The sequence below is a fragment of the Mytilus galloprovincialis genome, chromosome 4 (assembly GCF_965363235.1).
Source record: "Mytilus galloprovincialis chromosome 4, xbMytGall1.hap1.1, whole genome shotgun sequence".
In the NCBI taxonomy this organism is placed as follows: domain Eukaryota; kingdom Metazoa; phylum Mollusca; class Bivalvia; order Mytilida; family Mytilidae; genus Mytilus; species Mytilus galloprovincialis.
In genome coordinates, this window is record NC_134841.1 from 29,451,250 (window position 1) to 29,465,313 (window position 14,064).

The window sequence follows — 14,064 nt, forward strand, 5'->3', positions numbered from 1 at the left end:
GAAAGGACTATTCATGCTATGTTTGATTTCATTCAATTCCGTGGTTCTCTAAAAGATGTCATTTGTATTCATTTCCCATATGGTCCTTTGTTAAACTAAGTCCCCCACTGGCGGCCATCTTGGATGATGGATCGGCTACAAAGTAACAAAACTTGGTCAGCATCTCATAAGGAACATTCATGCCATGTTGGTTTCATTCCATTCAGTGGTTCTCTAGAAGATGTCATTTGTATTCATTTCCCATAGGGTCCTTTGTTAAACTAAGTCCCCCGCTGGCGGCCATCTTGTATGATGGATCGGCTACAAAGTAACAAAACTTGGTCATCATCTTATAAGGAACATTCATGCCATGTTGGTTTCATTCCATTCAGTGGTTCTCTAGAAGAAGTTAAAGTGTAAAAAGTTAACGACGGACGACGGACACCAAGTGATGAGAAAAGCTCACTTTGCCCTTCGGGCCAGGTGAGCTAAAAATTGATTTTCCATGCATAATCTATACAAAATATGACTATTTTGCACAAACTGTAGCATGCTAAAAAGTCCCGTGACCCATACTTATTATTAATTTTTGGAAAAAAGCAGGATTAAAACTTCATTTTGAAAATTGTTAAAAATTCCATGGATTTTTGTTTTATAAAAGACCCACCCCCCCCCCACCCCGCCTCCACCCCCACCCCTACCCCCCCCCCCCCCAAAAAAAAAAACATCATCACCACCATTTTCACCCTGATTGTCGAAATAAGTATCTGTTGCATTAACATGTGTACCATTTATGTTATAGCAAATAGTGATAATAAGGTGACAAAAACTAATACCAACTGTACACACATTGCTGACAGCTAAAAAATAAAGCAGACACTAAGGAAACTCATACAGATGTCTCACTGGATAGCAGTTCATATATGACAATTTAGCTGTCAAACTACTATGATTTAGACAGTTTGAATGAAAGCCTGGAGGGTGTTGTATAACGAACAGACCTTGACAGAGCATTAAACAACATTGTAAGAAAAGATGATTCGGAAACAATAATTACCGCAGTTGTTACTAAGTTGGTTGACACCATGAAGAAAGTAAAAAGACTGTTACATAAACGATAAGACTGATAAGTAGTCAAAAGACATTGTGTAGTCTTCAAAAGAGAATAAAGTCATAACAGAGGTCAAAGATAGTAAACGAAAAGTGATGCACGAACTTCAGTCAAACGTGAAAGATTATGGACTTACACACAAAAAAGCATTACAAATGTCTACCTATAAGCTGTATAGCAGAAAGTTCAACATAAAGTGATGAATGTCCTAGAAAAAAAAGATGGAAAGGTGAAACAGATCTTTGAAAATAACATAGTAAAAGATACCTTAATGGCCTGAGAAAATCCAAATTATCCATAGGGTACTTGGAAAACATAGAGAACATCGACTGGTTACTGTAAAACTAAAATTAAAATACTGTAGAATGAAAGAAAAGAAAATCATGCTTAAAAATGAGGTTCAACTTTTAGATTGCAACATGGAACTTATTACAAGACTCTAAGACAGTGTTACAAGACAGTAGGTCTTTAAATCTTAAAATGCTTTGATTTTTTTCTTTTTTTTTAAAGATTAAATGTCTAACAATTGATTGTGAGGAAAACTTCATTCAAATTTTAACACATATCGGTGATACAGGGTCACTAAATTACCATGATATCAGCGATTGCGTGTGTCTCAATAATCCCAAATGAACTTGACATTAGAGTTTCCTGTCACGTAGTGTTGTCATTTTAGCGGTATGTTTAACATTGCAATTTAGGCGGGTGATTTGGCTATCCATAAAACCAGGTTCATACAACATTTTTTCTTAAAATGTCCTGTACTAAGTCATGACTATAGCAGTTGTTATATACAGATTAAAAACTTGTAGTATAGTAACTTACACGCTGTTGTACCGTATGGTGGTTGTGTTTTTCATTTGTTAGGTATGCACGTGCATGTCCACATTATAAGAATTTTTATATGTTACAGTAAATATGTAAATCTGGGATTTTGAAAAATCCCTGAAATCATATCCATTTTGAAGTTTTTTTTTACAGTTTTAGTGATTTTTGTAAAATCCGATAAATCGTTATGATTTTTTTTAAAAAGTTGTAATTGTGGGTATTTGGTAATATTCATAATTAGAATTTGGAAGTTAATATTGAAAATGTATTTTTTTCTAATATAAATAAACCATTAGTTTGCTAATTTTTTTCATGTAATAGACATTACTAATTTCCAATATTTTACTATGTCTATGAGTAAAAGACATATGTACATACATAACTAGGCTACCATTTACATAAAAGTTTTGTGACATCTGTTGTTACATAATTGTTTTGCTTTTCGACATATCCACCTGTGTTTGAACATCTCACACTGAAGAATGTCATACCGTGACAATATGAATAATAGTAAATGAAAGTTTTTCTTTTGATTTTGACCTAAAGAGAGGAGTAGATATAGAACATTATCCATTTATATGTGAAAGCAAGGGTTTATATCACAGTATAATCTAAGACATGACCAAAGCAAATGAAGCATAACAAATGGTCAAATAAACTGATTACAGATACCAGGATAAAAAAATGTATTTTGCGCCAGACGTGCGTTTCGTCTTCAAAAAACTCATCAGTGACGGTCGAAACAAAAAATGTTAAAAATCCCAAATAAGTACGAAGCTGAAGAGCATTTAGGACCAAACTTTCCTAAATGCTTTAAAAAGCTAAGGTAATTTATTCCTGAGGTAGAAATGCCTGAGTATTTATGATATTCACAGTTTTGTAAACAGTTAGTTTATTATTATGATCAGATCAATAATAATTCATGTCATCACAGAAGTGGTGACTACTGAGCTTGTGATACCATTGGGGAATAAAAAACACAACTAGCAGTGGCATAGACCCAATGGTTGTAAATAAACTCATCACAGATACCAGGATTACAATTTTGTATTTGCACAAGACGCGCGTTTCGTCTACAAAAGAATCTTCAGTGTCGCTCGAATAAAAAAAAGTTACCTACTAATTAATGTACTTACATACTAACTATGGCTTTCTTTTTTCTTTGTGGATCATAATCACTTGTTATGTGTAGTATATTAATAAATTGATAGTTATAGGATTTTTTTTTCTATTTTAAATTATCATTAAAGATCTGTGATAGACATATTTGACTTATTCTCAGGGGTTCAGACAGAAACATAACCCCGTATACGCTTGCATGTGTTCCAATAGACTTTTACCATGTGAACAAGAAAATTAATTTTCTAGATAATAGTGTCGGTCTTGTCTCAAACCGGATTCATATTCACATCCTGATATGATTTCGTACTTATCACTGTAAAATTTGACATAAATAATTGTTTTTGTACCACTTACAAGTGCGTTTTTTAGAAATCAAGGAACTCAATGTTCTGCCTTTACATTTTATTTGGAAATACATGTATATCACTTCTTTTATACTTTTCAGAAATCTACACAGTATGAAGCACTCAGCATTAACGCTATATCGAACAAGATAGAAATAAGAGCTTGTATTATCTTTAAAGTGGGTCTAGCAAAACAGAGGCGAAAGATACTAGAGGGACATTCGTCGCAACTCGGCCGATTCCGTACCTCATCATAGAAGGAGAGTAGTGGAATCACCCGAGGATTGCCGATTGACTAGAGGGACATTCAAACTCACAAATCGAAAATAAACTGACAACGCAATGGCTAAAAAGGAAAAAGACAAACAAACAAATATTAGTTCACAAAACACAACCTATAAAACTTAAGACTCAGCAACACGAACACCACCAAAAACAGGGGCGATCGCAGATGCCCCGGACCGGTAACATATCCTGCTTCACGTGTGGCACTCGTTGTGTTGTTCATGCTAATACAAAATCGGTTTTAAGTCTTATTTCGTAGGACACATTCGCGAAAAAGTGAATGGATTAGGAACATATCTGCTATCATCTGGAAAACGGATATTCTATAATGGTCAGCCAACAGGTGATGGCGTCTGGGAAACTGGCGAAGGGATGATTCCAACTTCACAACTTGAAACTCTTGGTTTAATAGCTACCTTTTGAGCAGCAACCCTCAATTAAGAAAATCATGATAGAAATTGCAAACTCTGAAATATCGTACTAACTGGGAGATATGTACTCCGTTTGAAGATGCTGCTGGACTATTGCTACATAGAAATGTAAAGTTCACATTTCGTGATGAGCTTTTGTAAACGAAACGAGCGTCTGGCGTAAATACTTATTTACAATCCTTGTAGCTATGATGAACTCATTTATATAGCAAAAAGTAAAGTTAAAGGATACGGTTTACTTCTTTTCTTCTTTCCTAAAAAGTTCCTGTAAAGTCAGACTCATATAAATAAAAGAACAAGTCGTCAAGAAGAAAACACAGTGTGTTCTCATGGGAGTGTCTTCCAAACGTAATACATATGTTGTCAATTAAGAAATCAAGCATCTTGATAGAGTTAGTTTTAGAAAGTTCGTAGTTAAAATCAGAGTGATTTTTTACAAAGTAGTATTTATCCCACCTTTTAATACAAGATACTTTTATCTACGTTTTCACAATTTCCCCATATTCATTTGTTTCAATAATCCCATTTAACTCGCCTCATTTTTCCCAACTGCTCTTTTTTTTTAATTAAACGGGACATATAAACCAAAACAATGTTTCTAATGTATGTTTTTATTTATTTTCAATTAATTATTTAAACAAAACGATTTATCGTATTACAAATTCTCTGAATAAAATTCTTGATTATCTCGGGGATTTTATAAAATGACTTATCAGTTCAGTGTGTAAAATCCTTATTCTTTTACAAATTTCCTGATATACATATACTTAATCAACGAGGATTACTTGTACAGCGTCGTGATCATAACATAAACATTTCTTCAGCAGAATAATGAGGAAGAACGACTGAAATCGACAATATACAATTGTAATGATCACAAAAACAAATTGGTTCATCGATATTAACGTGACGTGCCGTTGAAAATATCTGCAAGTTTACTAATCATGTTACAATACTTATCATGATATTTTGATTCTAGATTCTCATGGCCTTTGATTCATACGAAAATAGCAGTCGACGTAATCTGCCGGGACATTTGGAGCTCATACTATTTGCTTTTTAAAAAATTCAATAGCAAATACAAAAAGTGTTTACGCGAAATTTGTTAGCTCATATTTAAGAAAACGGATATTTTGGATGGATATCAATGAGATAGGTTAATACATGTATAAGTTTGATTGCCCATACGTTTAAGACAATGTAGACAGCAATGATAGATCTGATTTAAATGCGTGTTTTCTTTTTTCCTATGATATCATATCACCGTTCAAAGAATGATGTATGAAATAAAGTAACGAGACAACTAGAATCAAATCATAGATCTAACGCCAAAATGACACTAATTATTTTTTCACCTTTTTGAGGTTATAATTTATGATGTGGTAATTAATTTATTAAGATGAATGTATTCATTTTAAGACATTTATTGTTTAAGCTGTAGCATGATAAATATTCTTCTTGTTACGATTTTCCGTTTTAGATTAGCTGTATTGTTAATTATTGTAAAAGAGTATAGATTATAAATACTTTTTTTAAACTAAGATGATCAATATTAAGAGACGAACACCTCACTTATAAAGGGTAACAATCACGAATATTTTGCACTGCACAAAACACAATAATTTGTCACATTTTAATGTTTAGTTTTTTTCAAAACATTAAGTTAAAACATGTCAAAATTTACATATTTGACCTAAAGGCTATTTCTAGCATAGCTTTTGGACAAAACAAATATGTGCCAACCGTTAAATATAATGAACTCCAAGGAAGATTAAAAAATGGAAAGACCCTAATTAAATGGTAAAAACAAAAGCTCAAAAACTACACACGAATGAAAACCTATTATGAATTGTCAATTGGCTTTTCTTTAACGTTCTGTGAAATTGTAGATCTTTTAATCATGCATCAATAAAAAGACATTTATAGTTGTAAAAAACAGCACTCATTTTTCGTAAATTATATAATTATTGATTTTGATTGATTTCATAAATTATATATGCGTATCTGGTAAAGATAAAAATGGTACCAACAATAACGGAAAACCGCCGACGATCATTTAACCCGAAATTAACATATATATAATTAAAAACCAATTGCTCAACGAACAATTGAAGCTCTTTCCATACGAAAAGATTTCTTTTGAAATCAATAATATAAAACTCGGTTTGAAAAGTCAGTTTCAGTATTTAATGATAGCTAACTGTATGCTGACCTTAAAAATAAATAGTGTCTACACTTTTGTTTAAAATCAGGTTTCATTTAATAGTCAACTAAATATGGACAATGCAGATTCACATAGGAAACAATTGTATTCACAAAATGCAACCTATACTAACATTTATTCAAATAGAAAACTCTCTACAACACTTTTTCTCACAACAATACTTATTTATCAGAATTGAAAAAATCACTGCATAAACTCCAAGTTTTCTTTACAATATATCTTATATACATCCACCCCTGTTACAATTTTTTTTAAAGAATTCGAGAGATAGACTTTAATTATTACCAGCTTATCTTATGTGTATGTTTCTCTTACATGAAATGTCTAGAATCTGTTTGAAACTATTCGGATATTAAATTAAAAGCATTCCAGAATACTATAAATATATCAAAGGCCAAATAAAGTACGAAGTAGAAGAGCATTGAGGACTAACAATTCCTAAAAGTTTTACCAAATGCAGCTAAGGCAATCTATTCCTGAAGTAAAAGAGTCTTAATATTTCAGAAATTCAAAGTTTTGTTAACATTAAGTTTATTATTATGACCATATCAATAATTCATGTCACCACAATAGTGCTGACTACTGGGCTGGTCATACCCTCGGGGAATACAAAGTCCACCAGCAATGGCATTCAAAATTTAAGATTGTATAAAGTATCCAATCTTGTCTCCAGTCTACATCTTACTATATGCTTATGTGTCAATGAAAGTTCAAAGTTTCTGCATCATATGGTCAGTTTAGAAATCTTGTCACAACAGTATCATCTCTAACCATAAACCTAACATAATTTAGCTAATGTAGGAACTAGATGTTTAAACAAAACAATACTTTCAAAAGATGTAAGTATGAATACAACAGTCTGATGTATGAATTCAATTAAAGATTCATTAAATTGACTGCTAACATCTGAGTTTTGCATAACTTCCAAGCACAGTTGTTGTCTATGCAATAAACCTTTAAATTAATAAAATCATAGCTTTTACATGTTAAATTATCTGTTTTATGACTCCGGGGGAAGGCATTTTTTTTTCTGTTTTTTTGTTTGCCCCTGGATCCTCACATTTCCTAAATTATTCTGCTGTTTCTGGCAATATTGAGCACATGCTTAGGATAGAACACACAATCTAAGTTTTATAGAGGTATTTTTGTATCTTTACCTTGTATTTTTTTCATTCCGAGGTCACCAAAAATCACATTTAGGTGTTACGGTTTACTTTGGGGTTATCGACATGACAAAAACACTCCACCAATAATATTCAGGAAGGATCTATGAGTTTCAATGACTGCGAAAAGTTCACATAAGCACTTCCAAGTTTTTGTTGGGGTTCGTGTTGCTTATTCTTTAGTTTCTATCTTGTGTCATGTGTACTATTGTTTGTCTGTTTGTCTTTTCATTTTTAGCCATGGCGTTATCAGTTTATCTTTAATCTATGAATTTGACTGTCCCTCTGATATCTTTTGTCCCTCTTTTGTATGACAGCCGCATCAATTTTCATAATATTTACAACGATGCGTGAACAAAACAGACATAATAGGTAAAATTGTCAAAATATTGGTCTAAGCTATGCATACTGAAAACTTTGAATTTGAGTCATCATAGTTGAGGACCGAGATTTTTGGTTGCAAAGTGTACGAAATAAGAAGAAAAACAGTGTTTTGGGAGATTATTCTTACCTCTAACAAAACTTTCGATTTTTTAACCATGTATACCATCATTTCCCATGTGAAATTATAATATTTTGAAAATACTTTGAACGACAAAATTATTTTATATTTCTTCCTATGTGAGGTTTACATTTTCTGACGTCAAACACGCGAAGCAATGCATGTGGTTGTTAAATTTGATTTCTGCTTCTTTGTTAAATATTTGTTTGTTTTGAGATTGTGACACAGTGATGACTGCTGGACCAATATTTTGACAATTTTACCTATTATGTCTGTTTTGTTCACGCATCGTTGTAAATATTATGAAAATTGATGCGGCTGTCATACAAAAGAGGGACGAAAGATACCAGAGGGACAGTCAAATTCATAGATTAAAGATAAACTGATAACGCCATGGCTAAAAATAAAAGGACAAACAGACAAATAATAGTACATTAGACACAACATTAGACACAAGACTAAGCAACACGAACCCCACCAAAAACTGGGGATGATGCCAGGTGCTCCGGAAGGGTAAGCAGATCCTGGTCCACATGTGGCACCCACCGTATTGCTTATGTTATTACAAATTATGTAAATAGTCTAATTCGGTACGACACATTCGTGAAAAGGGAATGGTATTGTAGTTACGACATAAGGAACATATCCGATATCATCTGTGAAAAGGTTATTCCATAACGGTCAACCAACTCGTGATGGCGTTCGTAAAATTTACGAAGGGATGATTTCAACTTCACCATTTGGAATTCTTGGTTTAAAAAGCTTCCTTGTGAGCAGCAGTCCTCTGTCAAGGAAATCATGATAGAAAATACAAGCACGGGTATATCGTATCAGTTGGGAGATATATACTCCGTACGCAGTCGCTGCTGGAATGTTGCTACATAGAAAAGTTCACAATTGGGAAGCTGAAATCTTTTGTCGTAAAGTTTTGTTTTCAACCGACCCTCATGTTCAATTTCTAGATGTAATTTAACATATGAGGCAGACTTAACTATATCTGTAATATCATTTATCTCTTGTTTAATTGATAGATTCGTTTAACACTGTCACCACATTTTGTATTATTTAGTGAGAGAACATCATCAAACTTCTTATCTTTCTAAGAAGTTCATATATGAAGTCAGCCTCATAATAAAGAAATAGGTCGGCAAGAAGAGGGGCACAATTGGTTCCCATTGGAATTCCGGCAGTCTGTTGAACAACACGTCCTCCAAACGTAACAAATATGTCAATTAAGAAATCAAGCATCTTGATAATGTCAGTTTCTGAGATCTTTTTTTGTTTGAATACAAGTGAGAGGTTTAGCGCTATAAAACTAGGTTCAAATCACCATTTTTCTACATTTGAAAATCCCTTTACCAAGTCAGGAATATGACGGTTGTTGTCCATTCGTTTGGTGTGTTTTGTCATTTGATTTTGCCATTTGATTAGGGACTTTCCGTTTTGAATTGTCCTCCGTATTTTTGTGATTTTACTTTTTAAAAGAAAAAGTATTCAGTTGAACAGTGTCAATTTCAAAAGTGTATAAACTAACTGTGCTATCGTATATACCAAATATCTAATTGACATCTTGCGAATCAACTAAACAGCTATAGAGAAAATAAACTAGGCGGAAGAAAAAAATATTCAGCACAAAATTACAAGGTCTTTCCACGGAAAAGTGGAAAGACCTTAATTTAAACAGATAGCAAAAACATGCAATTGGTTTAGTCTAAGTCTAATTGATTTCATATTGCAGGTTTAAAAGTATCTTTGACATCGTATCGATCTGTTTAAAAATATTTTGGTAGATCGAATCAGTCAAGTAAATAGTTCATCCTTGTTTCACCTTCAATGCCCTTTTAATTGATAGTTTTTAATTTCCAGTTTACCACTTAAAAAAGTCTATTTTATACCGGTTAAATGTGTTCAATTATTGAATTAGATACGATTTTTTTTTTAATTATTAGGTTATTTTTTTAAATGTCACTTCGTATATGATTTATCACTTTATTTATATTAAAGTCGACCTGAATAGTCATATTTGACTTAAATTAACCTCAAAACAACTTGTCAAAATTGTGTCAAATATCTTGCATAGTTGACGAATTACGTTACTGTTTTAATGGGTTACCATACGTTCGAATCAACATACTTGTGACCAGCTAAAACTTTTAGACATTCACGACTAAATAGAGAAATATAATCACCTTTCCTTAACCTCAGTTCTGCTCTGCTATGTTCATTATAGGTTGTCTCAAGTGTCATGCATATTTCAAACATTTTGATCTGCATCAAATTGGACTGAAATAAGAAAATAAAATAAGAAAAATATCGAACTTCAGGGGAAATTTAAAACGGAATTCCCATAGCAACAAATCCCATCTTTTGCTGATAAATTAACTTCTAGCGCATTTTTTACTTATTTTGTAACATTTCTTTTTGAGGTAATCATATCTGTGATATTGACAAAAAGCTATTAAAACCCAGACACAATATTTGAATGAACGTTTTCATTAATTAATTTTCTCAAATCAATCAAATTATGATCATTTTATTTTAAGTGTAAGTGTCATCTAAATTTAACATTTCTCAATTGTATCAATTTTTTACACAACAAGTATATGTAAGATATCAAAATTGAGTGGTTAAAGGTGTCTATATACATGATTGTGTCTTGTATTGGTGACAATGTGGTTAGACGTCTGTCTGATTACCTAGCACCTGATTATGTTGCACATTTTTTAATTATTGAAGTTTATTTTTTGTCATTGTTTTTTCTTATATGCGTTGGTGATAATGATCTTGTTTCTAATTTGATTAATGGTTTTGTTCTTATTGACCTCTTTGTAACTCTAACCATCACTTTGAATGTTATAACACTATGAAATTGAGTATATGCAATATATCTATAAATAAAGTCATATTTATCTATTTTTGGTGCCCGTTAATCAAACGATATGAATACTTATTTGTTGAATCTATATCTGTTTTATACATCTTCTGGAAGTATTTTTGTGCCGTTTGATTTTAGTCATCTCTACGCAACACGACAGGTGCCACGTAGAACAGGATTTGCATACCCTACCGGAGCACCTTAGATCACCCCCCGTTTTTGTTTGGGTCGTGTTGCTTAGTCTTTAGTTTTCTATGGTGTGTCATGTGTACTATTACTTTGCTGTTTGTCTTTTTCATTTTTAGCCATGGCGTTGTCAGTTTATTTTCGATCTATGAGTGTGACGTTATAGAAATGTTTTCATAGATTCAATTTACCAAACTTGACAAATAGCATTTTAATTTTCCTGTTGCAAACTTCTTATTCTTGATGTTGTCTGTGATCATATTCCATCTGTCACTTGTTTGTCGTTTTCCTATGTCAATTGGTATGCTACGTGCGTGAATATTGGCTTTCCACCGACTTCATAATCAGCAACGCAATCACCCCTTAAACTGAATGTAAAGAATGACAACCTCAAGGGGCAAGTGTTTCTGTATAGACATGACTGATAACGCATTTTTCTTTAATTCTCGTTTTGGTAAATGAAGACATTATAATTTTCTTTTACTTATTTTTCAGATTAAGTTTTAAAGTTTGAAACAAAAGACTTTTAACGTTCGCGAATGTTAGGTAAATAAAAGATAAGCCGACTGATTGTAATTGTTTTGTAAAAGGAATAAATAAAGGAAACAGCAGTAAACCGTTGTTCGAAAGTCATAAATCGATTGACAGAAAACAAATCTTGATTACAAACTAAACCGAGGGAAACATATCAACTACAAGAGGAAAACAACGAATAAAATCATCATAGATACCAGGAATAAAATTTAATATTTACGCCAGACGCGTGTTTCGTCTACAAAAGACTCATCAGTGACGCTCGAATCAAAAATGTTTTAAAAGGCCAAATAAAGTACGAAGTTGAAGAGCATTAAGGGTCAAAAATTCCTAAAATTTTGCCAAATACAGCTAAGGTAATCTATTCCTGAAGTAGAAAAGCCTTAGTTTTTCAAAAATTCAAAGTTTTGTTAACAGTTAATTTATAATTATGAACCTATCAATGATAACTCAAGTCACACAGAAGTGCTGACTACTGGGCTGGTGATACCATCGGGGAAATAAATCTCCACCAGCAGTGGCATCGACCCAGTGGTTGCAAATAAACTCATCATAGGTACCAGGAATAAAATTTAATATTTACGCCAGACGCGCGTTTCGTCTACAAAAGACTCATCAGTGACGCTCGAATCAAAAATGTTTTAAAAGGCCAAATAAAGTACGAAGTTGAAGAGCATTAAGGGTCAAAAATTCCTAAAATTTTGCCAAATACAGCTAAGGTAATCTATTCCTGAAGTAGAAAAGCCTTAGTTTTTCAAAAATTCAAAGTTTTGTTAACAGTTAATTTATAATTATGAACCTATCAATGATAACTCAAGTCACACAGAAGTGCTGACTACTGGGCTGGTGATACCATCGGGGAAATAAATCTCCACCAGCAGTGGCATCGACCCAGTGGTTGCAAATAAACTCATCATAGGTACCAGGAATAAAATTTAATATTTACGCCAGACGCGCGTTTTGTCTTCAAAAGACTCATCAGTGACGTTCGAATCAAAAATGTTATAAAAGGCCAAATAAAGTACGAAGTTGAAGATCATTGAAGGTAAAAAGTTCCTAAAAGTTTTGCGACGCAAAAGAAACACTAAAGTGCAACAACCAAACCCAATGACAATTTAGCACCCACAGATACGAACTATATGATAACGACTTCCATTTTCCTGACTTGGTGCAGGACATTTGAAGAAAAAATAGTGGGTTGAACCTTGTTTTGTTGCTAGCCAAACCTCGGGCTTTTATGGCAATGTTAAATATAACACTAAAAGGACAACATCACATGACAGGACTGCAGTACAAATAAATGCAAGAACATTCAGGACAGAGAAATACACAAACAAACAAAACAATAATACATTTCGACATGCTTATAGTTATCAAAGGTACCAGGCTTATATAATTTTATACGCCACACGCGCGTTTTATATACATCAGTGACGATCAAATAAAAATATTCAGAAAACATTAAGTTAAAGAGCATTGATGACGAAAAAATTCAAAAAAATGTGCTTAGGTTATCTATGTTTGGGTTAAGAAAATCCTAAATATTTAAAAATAATTCAAACGTTTGCAAACAGTTTATTTATAAAAACAATTACCATATAATTGATATTCATGGCAACACCGAATTGCTGACTAACTGAATAAAAATATTGCACGAGGATAATATTCATAACACATACTTTGCAAAACCAGAAGCAACGGCACAGCGCTTTTGTTCCGTTGATGGATTTTATAAGTTTTTATTGACTTCCTCATTTTGAATTTTCCTTTAATCTTAGTATTTGTGTGGCGGCGTTAGACACAGTAATGCTGCATCACAGGGAAACCAATACATACATAACTGTCATTTCAATATGGCCTGGTCCTGGTTTACCTATTGTTTAGCTAGATACTGATTACAATCATAGAAGGACATTTACAGTGAAATAACAAGTAACAGACAATACCGGATAAATTTTAATCAAGCATGTCATAATTTGACCACCACTTTTATCCCTTGCGCACGAATGTTAAACATATGGGCAGAAAGTAAAAAGTTGATGAATGGAAGGCAAGACCAAATCTGAAAGTGACCAAAAAATGACCTTTAAATATTACACAATATAAACATTCTGAGCATAGCATGGGAACTTGTGAGCAAAGCATGGGAAACGGGTTTTTCATCCAGATTGTAGCAACCCTTTGTGTATGATCCGGTTATGAATATAGTTATTTGTAGGTTACCGATGTTTACATATCGTAAATGGCTTAAATGTTTGGCAACCCAAAAATACGGCGGCAATTATTGAGCTCCATGAACTCCAAATTGAAAGAAATGAAACTTGAAGCTTTGACTGCGTAAGTATTTCTTGCCGTGTATGCATCACCTGATATCAACACACAGTGGGAACTCTGCACTACTCTTTGAGTATGTTTGTTTTGCATCGTTGACAATGTAATGGAATTTGATGCGACTGTCATACAAGTGAGAGGTTTAGCTA